The 14,302-nt window shown below is 40.7% G+C and overlaps 1 long non-coding RNA gene across 1 annotated transcript in view; it reads right to left on the reverse strand.

Moving 5' to 3' along the window:
- Positions 1–9,476, reverse strand: part of LOC102498541 (uncharacterized) — a 32,054-nt gene extending 22,578 nt beyond the window's left edge. The window contains exon 1 of the long non-coding RNA XR_333494.1: positions 8,480–9,476. This is a non-coding gene — a long non-coding RNA (uncharacterized LOC102498541). The remainder of the gene's footprint in view (positions 1–8,479) is intronic.
- Positions 9,477–14,302: the final 4,826 nt, after the last annotated feature.

Genomic DNA, 14,302 nt, shown 5'->3' on the forward strand with positions numbered 1-14,302 from the left:
CAGTTAGGATGTGATGGAACCCAGCCCGGGCAGCCTGGGTCTGTCTGTCCTCTTCACTCTGCTATGTCTGCTTCTCATCCAAGGATTCCAAAAGAAGGGAAAGCCAAATAGGATGCGGGGGAGGACCAGTAAAAATAAGTGTGTTAATGTCCAGAGGGGTTTGGACAGTAGCACAAAGTCTCACTAAGATGGCGTAAGTCATAGGAAATGTATTACATACCCAATAAGAGATCTAAACATTGGGCAGGGACACGTGCTAATTAATTTATAGACCAACAACATCATTAAGGGTCAAGTTCTCTGTCTGTATTTATGCCCTCCTCTATTCACTAGGTAGGTTCTCCTCATGGACCCAGAATGGCTGCAGCAGCTCCAGGCTTCATGTGTCAACAATATCCAGGCAGAAAGGGAATTAGCTCTGTCATATGCCGTAAGGGGAAATCAGATTATCCAAGCAAACGTTGACAAACTTGTTCTAGGCTAAACCATGACATTCTTTAAAAGTTCAGCCCTTTGTGCTTCTTGCCAAGCAAGAGGGTTGTTGTCAAAAAAGTTATTCAACTGTTTGTGTTTGGCACCAAACCATTTCCATCAAAGATCTTTGATGATTATGAATTGGGGCTGATATGGGTGAATACATGCAAAAGGGCCAGTCCAGCCCCATGTACAGATTTGTCCCAGTGGTAAGTGAAAGTACAGCTTCATAAAAGGGACAGTAATTCAGGACCAGCAGATGGTATAATGGTTATGTCACTGGACTCCTGCGTAGTTGATCACAGTCCCAGACCCAGTGCCTTGGAACTCACTCTGGGCACATGTGCATCTGTGCCCAGGATTCCAGGAGGAGAATAGAGGAGAAGGGATTGCGGCATGCCCATCCCCCCTGGGGGGTGATTTCTCACTTTCTGTCTGTCTCTGGTGAGCACATGTGCCCTATAGCAAAAATCTCTCTTAAAAAAAAAAAAGAAGAAGAAGAAGAAGTGATAGTAATTCAGTGATCATATTTACAGCCAACTCTTTTATTAAAACTATTTTTGTAAATTATTTTTATTATTATTATTATTATTATTATTATTATTATTATTATTATCCTTAAATTAGCTACAGGGCACAAGCACTCACCAGAAAGAGAAAGAAACAGAGAGAGAGAGAGAGGGAGAGGAAGAAGGGAGGGAAAGCAAGAAACCAAGCCAGCAGGACTGAGACTAGAACCACTGTTGGCCTTGGGGCAGCCCGGTGCCTTAACCACCATGCCACCTGCTGGCCCCACAGCCAACTCTAAATGCAACAAGACTACTATTCATCAGAAAGTGATACAACCATGATCTCCTTTACTTTCCTCTTACCCAGCAGGCATTTGGCAATGTTACCCTAAAATGCACCACGGGTCTTTTACCTACTGGACGCCTCTCCAGCCAATGCACTGAGACAATTTGCTCAGAGAGGTGCTTTGAAGGTCGTCTCATTTCCAATAGGAAAGCTGTAACAAACTGTTAGCTGTTAAAGAGTTTGTCACCTCTATATTTAATTATTTAACTCTTGAGCGATGCCACAACCGAATTGGTACCATAAAACTTTCTCTTTCCTCTTAATTAACAAGCTTTATTTTTAAGCTAAGTTTTAGGTTCACAGGAATGTTGAGAAAAAGTGCTGAGAGTTCCTATGTACCTGGTACACCTACTCCCACAGCCTCTCCTCCTGCCAGCATCCTCCACCAGAGTGGTATATCTGTGACAACCAATGAGCCGACACGGACACATTATCACCCAATGGTTGCAGTTTACATGAAAGTTCATGGTTGGTATTGTACACTGGTTTCGACAAGTGTGTAATGACATGGATCCACAATTGTAGTATCATACAGAGTAATTTCACCGCCCTACAAATGCTCTGTGCTCTCCCTGTTCATTCCTCTCTACCCCAGCCTCCGGCAACCACTAATCTTTTTCCCATCTCCATAGGTTTGCCTCCCCCAGAATGTCAGATAATTGGAATCGTACAATATGTGGCTTTTTCAGATTGGCTTCTTCTACTTACTAATCAACATTTAAGTTTCCTCCATGTCTGTCCATGATTTGACAGCTCATTTCTTTTTAGCAGTGAATAATATTCCATTGTCTGGATGAAACACAGTTTGTTTTTCTACTCTCCTATTAAAGGGCATCTTGGTTACATCCAAGTTTTTGGCAATTATGAATAAAGTGGCTATAAGCATCCATGGACAGATTTTTGTGTGAACATATTCTCAACTCGTTTGGGTGCATACCAAGAAGTGCCGTGGCTGGATCATATGGGCGCAAGAGTATGTTTAGTTTTATAGGAAACCGCCAAAACGTCTTCTGAAGCAGCTGTGCCATTTTGCATTCATGCCAGCAATGAATGAGAGTTCCTGTTGCTCCACATCCTGCTAATATCTTGTGTTGTCAGTGTTTTGGTTCTGGACTATCTATTATGTGTGTAGTGGAATCACATTGTCATTGTCACTTGCATTTCCTTAATGACGTGTGTTGAATATATCGATATTTTTGTATGCTTACTTGCCATCTTTGTATCTTATTTCTTGAAGTGTCTGTTCAGATCTCTGGCCCATTTTTTAATGAACAGTTTATTTTTTAGTGTTGAGTTTTAAGAGTTCTTTGCCTATTTTTAGACAACTGTTCTTTCTTTATCAGATGTGTCATTTGCAAAGATTTCTGTGGCTCAACTTCTCGTTCTGTTGGCATTGTCTTTTGCAGAGGAGAATTACGTAACTTTTATGAAGTCCAGCTTATAAATAAACCATAAGCTTTCCTGGATTGTTTTGCTATTGTATCTCAAAAGTCATAGCCTTACCCAAGGTCATTTAGGCTTCTCCTTTGTTATCTTCTAGGAGTTTTATGGCTTTACATTTCACAGTTAGGCCTGTGATCCATTTTGATTCTTTTTGTGAAGGATGTGAGGACTGTATGTAGATTCTTTTCGTTTTTTCTTTCTTTCCTTTTTTTTTTTCTTTTAATGTGGACATCAAGTTATTTCAGCACCATTTGTTAAAAAGACTATTTTTGCTCCATTGTATGGCTTTTGCTCCTTTGCTAAATATTAGTTTATTATATTTATTTGAGTCTCTTTCTTAGCTATCTATCCTGTCCCATTGCTTGAGTTATCTGCTCTTTCACCAATACCATTTATTTAGTTCTTCTTTTGAATCTTTCATAAGACTAGTTTTTATAATATATATCTTATACATTTTTTGTTAGATTTATCCCTTTGTACTTCATTTTGGGAGTACTAATGTAAATGGTATTGTATTTTTTTTATTCAAATTCCATTTATTCATTTATTTTAGTGTAAAAAAGTATTTGATCTTGTATTGGGTCATCTGAAAAGTCATGACTCATTTTTGCATAGAAAAACACAGAAAAATAAGTCATTACTTTTCCTACAACCCAGTATTCTATCCTTCTATCCTTCAATCTGGCTATAATCAGTTATTCATTCCAGGAGGGATTTTTTTTCAATTCTACATAGAATATCATGTCATCTGCATACAAATAAACTTTGCTTCTTCCTTCCTAATCAGTGTACTTTTTATAACGTTTCCTGCTTTAGTCCATTAGCTAAGACTTCTATTAAGATGTGGAAAGCAGTAGTGAGAGTGGCACATTTTCTTTGTTCCTCATTTTAGTAGAAAAGCTTGTGTTTCTCATCCTTAACTATGATGGTGGCTGTAGGTTTTTGTAGATGCTCTTTATTATGTTGAGAAGGACCCCCTCTGTTCCCAGTTTGCTGAGTGTTTATCTTGAATGAGTGCTGGATTTTGTCAAGTGCTTTTTTCCTGCATGTAGTGATATGATCATGTGATTTTTCTTCTTTAGCCTATTGGAGGTGGTAGGTTATATTAATTCATTTTTTAATTAGTTTTGGCATAGCTAATTTTAAAATGGGAAGGATTATCACTAAGTTGTGGTGTATACTTTGTTTTTTCCATTGTTGGATTTGCTATGTTAAAACTCTGTTGAGGACTTTCGCATGTATGTTGATAAGACACATTGGTCCCATGATTTTTTTTTTTTTTGAGAGGTCTTTGCTATAGGGCATGTGCGCTCGCCAGACAGACAGAGAGAGACAGAGAGACAGAAAGTGAGAAATCACCCCCCCAGGGGAGATGGCCACGCCGCAGTCCCTTCTCCTCCATTCTCCTCTTGGGATCTTGGGCACGCACATGCGCCTGGCGTGAGTTTAAGCCACCAGGTCCGGAACTCGAACCGCAGTCAACTACGTGAGAGTCCAGCGACATAGCCATTACGCTAACTGCTGGACCCAGTCCCATGATTTTCTTATGATGCCTTTCTCTGGGTTCAGTGACGCTAGCCCTCATAGAATGAGCGAGGAAGTGTTCCCTCTGCTTGTAACTGCTGGACGAGATTGTAGAGAACTGGTCTAATTTCTTCCCTAAATGTTTGGTAGAATTAAACAGTGAACCGATCTGGGCCTAGTGTTTCCCATTTGGAAGAATCAGTGGTAAGGAACTCTTGATTCCATTTCTTTAATTAATATAGTTTTATTCACGTTGTCTATTCTTCTGTGAGTTTCAGAAGACTGTTTTGCAAGGAATTAATCTATTTCACTTAGGTTATCAAATATGGGGTATAGAAATGTTCTTAATATTTCTTTTTATCTTTTTTTTAGAGAGATTTTTGCTATAGGACACATACACTCGCTGGAGAGACAGAGAGAGACAGAGAGACAGAAAACGAGAAATCACCCAGCCCCCAGCAATCCCTTCTCTATTCTCCTCTCGGGATCTTGGGCACTTATACTCACATACCTGGCATAAGTTTAAGCTGCCAGGTCTGGAACTTGAACTGCAATCAACCACGTGGGAGTCCAGTGATGTAACCATTACATAGCTGCTAGTCCTCCCTCCACTTTTTATTTTTTTAATCTTTTTAATGCTTATGGGATCTATAGTAATGTTTCCTCTTTTATTTCTAATATCAGTAATTTGTGTCATCTCTCTTATCCAGGTTAGCCTGGCTATAGTCTTATTGATAATATTAATCATTTGAAATAACCATCTTTTGGTTTTGTGAATTTTCACTATTGATTTCCTGTTTTCAAATGTATTGATTTCTGCACTTACTACCTTTTTCTCTACTTTCTCTGGTTCAATTTGCTCTCCTTTCCGATTTTCTAAAGTGGAAGCTTAAGTGATTGATTTCAGAGCTTTCCTCTTTTCTATACTAAATCTGAACCAAAAGGCTGAGATGTGATCTCTTTCCTCTTTTATAGCCTGTGTTTGATGCCATAAATTTCCTTCTAAGCACTGCTTTCACTGCACCTGATGTGTTATTAGTTGAATTACCATATAGTTGAGGATTTCCCAGTTTTCTGTGATGTATTTCTTGTTTAATTCCATTGGGGTATGGGAACAGATATTATGGTTTATTTTATGTTTGTTATAGTGTGTTATGGCCTGGAACAAGCCCTCCTCTCTTTTTTTTTTTTTTTTTTTTTGGGAGGTTTTTTTTTTTTTGAGAGGTTTTTGCTATAGGGTGTGTGTGCTCACCAGACAGACAGAGAGAGACAGAGAGACAGAAAGCGAGAAATCACCCCCCAGGGGGGATGGCCACGCCGCAATCCCTTCTCCTCCATTCTCCTCTCGGGATCTTGGGCACGCAGGCACATGCTCCCGGCGTGAGTTTTAAGCCACCAGGTCCAGAAATCGAACCGCGGTCGACTACGTGGGAGTCCAGCGACATAGCCACTACGCTAACTGCTGGTCCCAGGCACTCCTCTCTTAAGGGCTGAGTTTCATTCCTATGACTAGGTCATTCAGTAAATTAGTCAGTAAGTGAGGAGCTTAAAGATGGATGTCTTGTGGTGTGTCCTGGTGCCACTGGAAATGTATTTTTCAATAGCTATCATGTGACATCACACTAGAATAATGTAATTCTATCCTTACAAAAAGCACACATTAGATAAGTGTCTGAAAGTGACAAGGCACACCAGAACACAATAATTTCAATCTAGCATAACCGTTTTCATTTATTCTGAATACAGCTATGGGTGCACAATAAAGTACAAATGTGTAAATGAAATATGGAGTCTCACGTGATTGTGAACACTTCATGTAGTGAATACTAACCAACTGCAGGAACACAACAAAGACTGAGAAAGGGGTTCCCAAGACAGATGAGAAAGGGGGTTTCTGGCACTGGATAGCTGGTCGTAAGTCCCAGGAGATCAGTAAGTGAGGAGTGGCTGTATTTGGTTCGATCCTGTTGATCTTCGGTGATTGATTTCAGATCTTTCCTCTTTGCTACTATTGTTGATGGAGTAGTCTGTAGATGCCAGCTCACAGATGGTATTCTTCAGTTCAGCAACGTCTTCGCTAACATTCTTCCAGCTGGATCTGGATCTGTTTATTCCTGATAGAGGTGTGTTACAGTTTCCAGGCATTTCTTATTTCCCCTTGCAGTTCTATCAGCTTTGTTTCATGTGTGCTGATGTTCTGTTGTTAGATGCACACACATTAAGAATTGTCATGTCTTGGGACCAGCAGTTAGCGTAATGGCTATGTTGCTGGACTCCCACGTAGGCGACCATGGTTCGCGTCCCGGACCCGGTGGCTTAAAACTCACACCGGGCACGTGTGTGTGCGTGCCCAAGATCCTGAGAGGAGAATGGAGAAGGGATTGCAGTGTGGCCATCCCCACTGGAGGGTGATTTCTCGCGTTCTGTCTCTCTCTGTCTGTCTGGCGAGCACCTGCGCCCTATAGTGAAAACCTCTCAAAAAAAAAAAATTTAAAAAAAAACCCTCATGCCAGGTGCATGTGTGTGCTTGCCCAGGAACCAGAGAGGAGAATGAAGGAGAAGGGATTGTAGCATGGCCATCCCCCCTGGGGGGTGATTTCTCGCTTTCTGTCTCTCTGTCTCTCTCTGTCTGTCTGGTGAGCACACACACCCTATAGCAAAAACCTCTCCAAAAAAAAAAGAATTGTCATGTCTTCTTGAAGCAGTGACACCTTTGTCATTATGTAATGCCTGTCTGTACTGATAACGTTCTGTGTGCTGAAACTTGCTCTGTCTGAAATGAATACAGACACTTCTGCTTTCCTTTAATTAGTGTTACCATGGGTTTCTTTCTCCTCTTACTTTGAACCTATATGTGCATTAATATTGAAAGTAGGTCTCTGGTAGACAACAGATAGTTGGGTCTTATTGTGTGTGCAGAGATTTTTGCTATAGAGTACATACACTTCCTGAGAGACAGAGACATAGAGAAAGAGAGTGAGAAACTACCCCCAGGGGGATGGCCATGCCAAAATCCCTTCCCCTCTGATCTCCTCTCAGGATTTTGGGCACACACGCACACATGCCCAGCGTGAGTTTCAAGCTGCTGGGTCCAGGATTCAAACCACAGTCAACCATGTGCGAGTCCAGTGCCTTAACCACTATGCCACCTGCTGGCTCCCAATATCTTTATTTTAATTGATGTATTTAGACCATGTTATTTTAAATGGTGATTGGTGTGGTTGAAATGTCTCCCATATTTGTTTTCTATTTGTTGCTTTGCCCTTGGTTTCCATTTTTATCCACCACTCTTTTTCTGCCTTTGGAAGTTTTTATTGAGCATCTCATATAAATCTATTTCTCTTCCCTTTCTTAGCATATCAATAATATTTCTTTTAAAAATTTTTAGGGGGCCAGCATGTGGCATGGTGATTAAGGGTGCTAGACTCCCACATGACCGACTGCGGTTTGAGTCCTGGACCTGGTGACTTGCTTTCTCACTCCCCCCCACGCACTCTATCTCTCTCTGGTCAAATAAATAAATAAAATTTTTTTAGAATTATTTATTTATTATTGTTATTATTATTTTTCACATGAATTTTGCCAAAGACAGAGAGAGAGAAAGAGAGGGAGAGTGAGAAAGCAAGCCACCAGGTCCGGGACTCGAACCATGGTCAGCCATGTGGGAATTCCAGCATCTTAACCACCATGCCACCTGCTGGCCCCAATAAATGAAATAAAATAACTTTAAAACATTTTTTTAGTTTTTGCCCTATAGTTTCTTATTCCATTTAAAATATTACTATACCTCTTCATGAGTCACGTTAGCACCTTATAATAACCAAACAGTCCCCTCCCATCCCTTGTGCCACTGCTGCCATTCATCCCACTTCTATCTAAGCAAATACAGGCATATATATTTAAATACATTGTTGATGTTATTTGAACAAACTGTTTTCTGCTTGATCAACTAAGAACAAGAAATATAAAGTTTTGGGGTCAACAGGTGGCATGGTGGGTAGGGATGCTGGACTCCCATTTGGCTGACTCTGGTTCAAATCCTGGACCTGGCAGCTTGCTTCTCACTTGCCCTTTCTTTTTCTTTGTCTCTGTCTGTCAAATTTAAAAAATAATAATGACAAATGGAATTAAATAAATAAATAGTTCTTTTAAAAAAAAAAGAAAAATGAAGTTTTTATCTTACCTTCACTTGTTCCTTCTTTGATGGTCTTCCTTTATGTAGAGCCAAGTTTCTGGCCTAGATTATTTTCCTTCTCCTAAAGAGCATCTTTTAATGTGTCTTGCAAGGCATATCTACTGGGAACAAATTTCCTCGATTTTTATTTGACTGATCATGCCTTTTATTTCCTCTTCACTTTTGAAGGATAATTTCATACGGTGGGAATTCTAGGTTGGTGGCTTTTCTTTCAACATTTTAAATATTTAATTTCACTTTCTTCTTGGTTGGATAGTTTCTGAAGAGAAGTCCCTCAGAGGAAAGGTGTTTTTCCCTGTGCCTTCTTCCAGAGTTTTTCCTTTATCTTTTCTTTACTATAGTTTGAATAGAATATGGCAGTTGAAGTAGATTTTCCTTTTTAGCATTTATCCTGCTTGGTGTTCACCGAGATTCCTGGATATGTGATTTGGTGTCTGACATTAATTTGGTGACAATTATCAGGCATTTTTGCTTCAAATACTGCTTCTGTTCCTTTCTCTCTTTCTTCTCCTTCTATTATTCCTATTAGTGCATGCTACACTTTCGGTTGTTGTCCCTCAGTTCTTGGGTATTCTGGGTTGTTTCGATCTTTGTTCTCTTTGTTTTTTCAGTTGTGCAGGTTTCTGCTGTTATATCTTCGTGCTTGGAGATTCCCTTCCCAACTGTATTCAGTCTACAAATTGCAAACTTCCTAAAAGGGTCTTGCCGACTCACAGGGCTCCTGCTAGATCAGCAGAAAGGTCCAGAGACAGACAGAGGCCAAGTACAGCCAGGTGGGCTGACTCATCAATAGGTGTGGTTTGTAGCTGTTTTCACCCTGTCACTTATTATGGCTTCTTAGCGAAGGCTCCTTTGAAACGTTGAGACATTATAATTTAAAGAAGAAAGGAGAGTTCAAGCCAGAAGAGAGAGCACCAGCATCTGAAGTCTTGCATTTTAATCCCTCATTTTTCAAGTGTAGGCTATATCTTTCTTCAACATGGACCTCCTCACCTATAAAATGAAAGTTTTAGATGACGTGCTTGATCTCAAAAGTCCCCTGCTGTTCTGACCATGTCTAATGAATTAGTATGATGAAAGTGTAGTGATTTTTATACTCTCGGCACTACACTATTGTACCAGTTCACCGAAGGGCATAAAAACATGGCCTTAGCAATTCTACATACGTGCACAGTTCCTCACACCAGTAGGGTCCCAGAACAGATAACAGCACTGCTGGCCTGCATCCCAAGGGCTCTGTTTTGAGGTTTGATAAGATCAAACTCCAATAATAACCAAAAATATCTCCACTGTTTGGCCTGCAGGGAGAAAAAAAGCATAAACAAAAACCTCGATTTGACTAAAATACCAGCAGAGAGGGACCCCATCTGCGACCTTGTGAAGGAATTTTGGGAATGAGTGACTAAGAGAGAAATGCGAGGGAGCTGCAGCACTGTGCTGTGATTAAGTAAGTCCGGTCGTAAGGTGCTTGGGAAACCCATGGGGGAAAGAGCCACAATGACGTGGGATGTTGTCCTGCCGACAGTTCAGCTCAGAAGTGACCCACTTAGGAATCCAGTGGAATAATGTGTATTAATCATAGCCGATTGGAAAATAAAACAGAGGCGTAGATCATGTCAATTGTCTCCAAAAGAGATAAAATAACCAGAAATAAATTTACCAACAAATGTGCAGTTTCTATAAAGAAAATGTTATAATTTACTCTTAGACACAAAAGAAAAACAGATCAAGTGGGAAAGTATATTTTGTTTTTCATGAGAAAGACTCAATATTAGGCACAGCAGGTGGAGAGATGATTGGAGCGCTGAATTCCCACATAGCCAACCCCGGTTCAAGTCTTCGAGCTGGTGGCTGGCTTTCTCACTTTCTCTCTCTCTCTGGTCAAATTAAAAATAGATAAATAAATAACAACAATAATAATAATAAAGAAAATTAACTAAATCTTTTTTAAAAAAAGGGAAAAAAGACTCAATATTATGAAGAGATCAAATCTCCCTAAATTAACCTATACATTTAACATAATTTCAATAAAAACTGTAAATGATTTTTAAATTGAAAAAGTGTCTCTAAAGTTTGTGTAAAATAAATGAGGAGCCAGATGGCGGCACAGTGTAAAATGCAGTGTTCTGCAAGGCTAACCTACATGGGAGGTTGCATGTTTGTCTCCAGAGAATTCCCTGAGGAGGCCAGGCACATGCATACTCATGATCCGGGTCCGCTGAGGCTGGGGGTGGATTTCAGCAACAAGATTCTGCTGGAGGTGCTTTCTCCTTTGCCCTCCCTCTTTCTTTATCTCTCTCACTCATGAAATAAATAAATAAGCATTACATTCAAAAAAGAAATCAATAAGACTTGCCAGTAAGATTCTGAAAAATAAGAGTAATTAAGGGAAACCAAAACAACCAGATATTTTAAAATATTAAAAACTTTAATAGAAGGACCAGCAGTTAGCATAATAGCTATGTCGCTGGACTCCCATGTAGTCAACCATGGTTCAAGTGCTGGTCCCACTGGCTTAAACTCACACTGGGCACGTGTGCTTGCATGCCCAAGATCCCGAGAGGAGAATGGCAGAGAAAGGATTGTGGTGTGGCCATCCCTCTGGGGGATGATTTCTCGCTTTCTGTCTCTCTCTGTCTTTCTGGCAAGCACACATGCCCTATAGCAAAAACCTCACACACACACACACACACACACACACACACACACACACACACACACACACACACACACACACACACACACACACACACAAATAAATTCAGTAGAAATCAGCAAATGGCATAATGGTTATGTAGCTGGACTCCCAGATGGCCAACTGCAGTTCAAGTCCCAGACCCAGTAGCTTCAAACTCACACTAAGCACGTGTACATGCACGCCCAAAATCCTAGAGGAGCCTGGAGAAGAAGGGATTGCAATGTGGCCAACCCCACCAGAAGGTGATTTCTCACTTTCTGTCTCTCCAGCACAAGTACCCTATTGCAAAAATCTCTCTTTTAAAAAAATCAGCAAATTGAGCCTATAAATATTTTTTTATGATGTTTTTGCTTTAGGGCATGTGTGCTCACTGGAGAGACAGAGACAGTGAGAAGGAAATTGAGACATCACCCCCCAGGGGGTACACTGCAATCCCTCTTCCTCTATTCTCATCTCAGGATTTTGGGCATGCACACACACGTACCCGGTGTAATTTTCAGATCACTGGGTCCAGGACTCAAACCGTGGTCAGCCATGTGGGATGTAACTGCTGCACCATTTGCTGGCCCTACTCATAAATATTTTTAAAATTACATCATGGGACCAGCAGATGGTGTCATGGTTACATCACTGGACTCCCACATGAATGACTGCAGTTCAAGTCCCAGACCCAGAGGCTCGAACTCATGCTGGCACTTGTGCGTCCGTGCACAAAATCCTGAGAGGAGAATGGAGGAGAAGGGCTGGCAGCATGGCCATCCCTGGGGGAATGATTTCTCACTTCCTATTTCTTCAGTGAGTGCATGCTCCCTATAGCAAACAAACAAACAAACAAAAAAACAAACAAAAAAAAGATCAAAAAATTACATCACAACTCATATCAAGTGGGGTTTATACCAGGAATGTAAAGTTGTTTCAGTATTCAAAAATTGGTATAATTTGCAAGATTAACAGATTAAGAAATAGTCTTGCATTTCAAAATGTGCTGTATTATGTCTTTTAAGCTTTTAAAAATTATTTTACTTTTTATTGACATAGAACTGTACGTATCTGTGGGTACGAGGTGATTTTTCAGTATAAGAATACGACGTGTGATGGCCGAATCGGAGTAATTAGCATGTCTGTCATCTCAACTACATGTCATCACTTTGTGTTGGAAATATTCAAAATCTTCCTTTACTTACTCTGAGATATACACTGAATTGTTAACTATGTTCATCCACCATATCTATAACACTAGAAATTGTTCCTCTCTTTTTATTTTTTTGTAAATATTTCTTGCCATAGGGTGCCTGCACTTGCTGGAGAGAGAGAAACAGAGACAGAGGCAAAGTGAGAAATCACCCCCGGGTGGCCATACTGCAGTCCCTTCTCTTCACTCTCCTGTGCCCAGGATTTGGGGCACGCATGCACACATGCCTGGTGCGATTTGCAAGCCACCAGGTCCAGGACTTGAACTACAGTCAGCCCTGTGGGAGTCCAGCACCTTAACTACCATGCCAAATGCTGGCCCTGAAATTGTTCCTCTTTTCTATCTTGTTTTCCTTAATCAGCACCCTCTACCTTTCTCTTCTTTCCTGTCCTTCTACTCTTTTTTTCCATGGGATCATTTTTTTTCAATTTTCACATCTGAGAGAGAACATGTGGTCCTTCTCTGTCTGTGTCGGACTTATTCAAATAAACGATCCAACAACCCACCTCAAGGAACTGGAAAAACAAGAACATCTGAATCCCAAAATTAGAAAGAAAGAAATAATAGAGATTGGAGAAGAAATAAACAAACTTTATTTTTCTGGGAAAAAAAGAGTTTGTTTTTGAAAAGTTTTTTTTTTTTTTAAACAGATAAACCATTAGCTAGTCTAAGGGTAAAAGAGAGAAGGCCCAAATAACTAAAATCAGAATCAAAAACTGATACCACAGAAATATAAAAGAGAATTAGAGACTATTCTGAACACTGATAACCAATGTGCCACTCTGGGGGGGTGTCGATGATGGCTACATATGCACGGAGGCAGGAAGTTGGGGGAAATCTTTGTGCCTTCCTCTCAATCCTTCTGTGACCCTAAAACTGTTGGAAGAAAGTCTTCTTCTTCTTTTAAGTCAAATAATGCATTAGGCTGTTACAAAAGTAATACTCCTCTTTGTCTCTTTGCTACTGACCCTTAATCTTCCTAGAAGAAACAACATTCAACTCTTAGTTATTTCCTCATGTATTTCTGTTTTTCCATATTTCTAAAAACTATGCAGAATATTAAATTCTTGATTGTTTTTCTGTTTTAAACATTATCTACAGCTTTTACAACTACCACATAGGATGGCATGAAAGGAGCTAGTGAATGAAATGGAGAAAGCCAAATCTGTAGAAAGAAAATAAGAGAGAGAGAGAGAGAGATGGGAAGAGCGAAGAGAAGTGCCAATTTCAAGAAAAGGGAGTGGCTCATGGTGTCAGATGTTCCAAAGCTGGCAGGAGGTAAGGACCAAACTGAGTCCACTCCACTTAGCTGCCAGGTTTTAACTTTCTCTTTCAGCTTTGACAGTTCCAGGAGGGGTAGTGGGTGTTACAAAATGAACAGAACTGTTTGGAAGTGGCTAAGGAACTCTTTCTGGGTTGTCTGGACATTGACACCCTGCCCCTCCAGCCACCGGGGAGAGGAGAGGGTACAAGTGGGAATTGAGTTAGAAGTCCTGGGCCTAAGTAGAGCAAGCCAGGCTATAAGAGACAGGCACTGTATGTCCCCACTTAATATATCCCAAGTGTCCTCATTCTATAGCAGAACTTGAAAGATTAGAAGGTGTAATAGCAGGGAGGGCAACAGAAGATACGAGAAACCGTATAGGAGTGGGGGACTGGGTGGTTAATGGGGAGAGAGGGAGGGATGAAGGAGATGGGGGGACGCATAACAAAAATAAACGTGAAAAGTTATTCTGATGAGGGAACCAGCAGTTAGTGTAATGGCTATGTCGCTGGACTCCCACGTAGTCGACCGCGGTTTGCCTCCCGGACCCAGTGGCTTAAAACTCACGCCCGGCACTTGTGCGTGCGTGCCCAAGATCCCGAGAGGAGAATGGAGGAGAAGGGATTGTGGCGTGACCATCCCCCCGGGGGTGATTTC

This window comes from Tupaia chinensis, unplaced genomic scaffold, assembly GCF_000334495.1.
Source record: "Tupaia chinensis unplaced genomic scaffold, TupChi_1.0 Scaffold000061_1, whole genome shotgun sequence".
Lineage (NCBI taxonomy): Eukaryota > Metazoa > Chordata > Mammalia > Scandentia > Tupaiidae > Tupaia > Tupaia belangeri.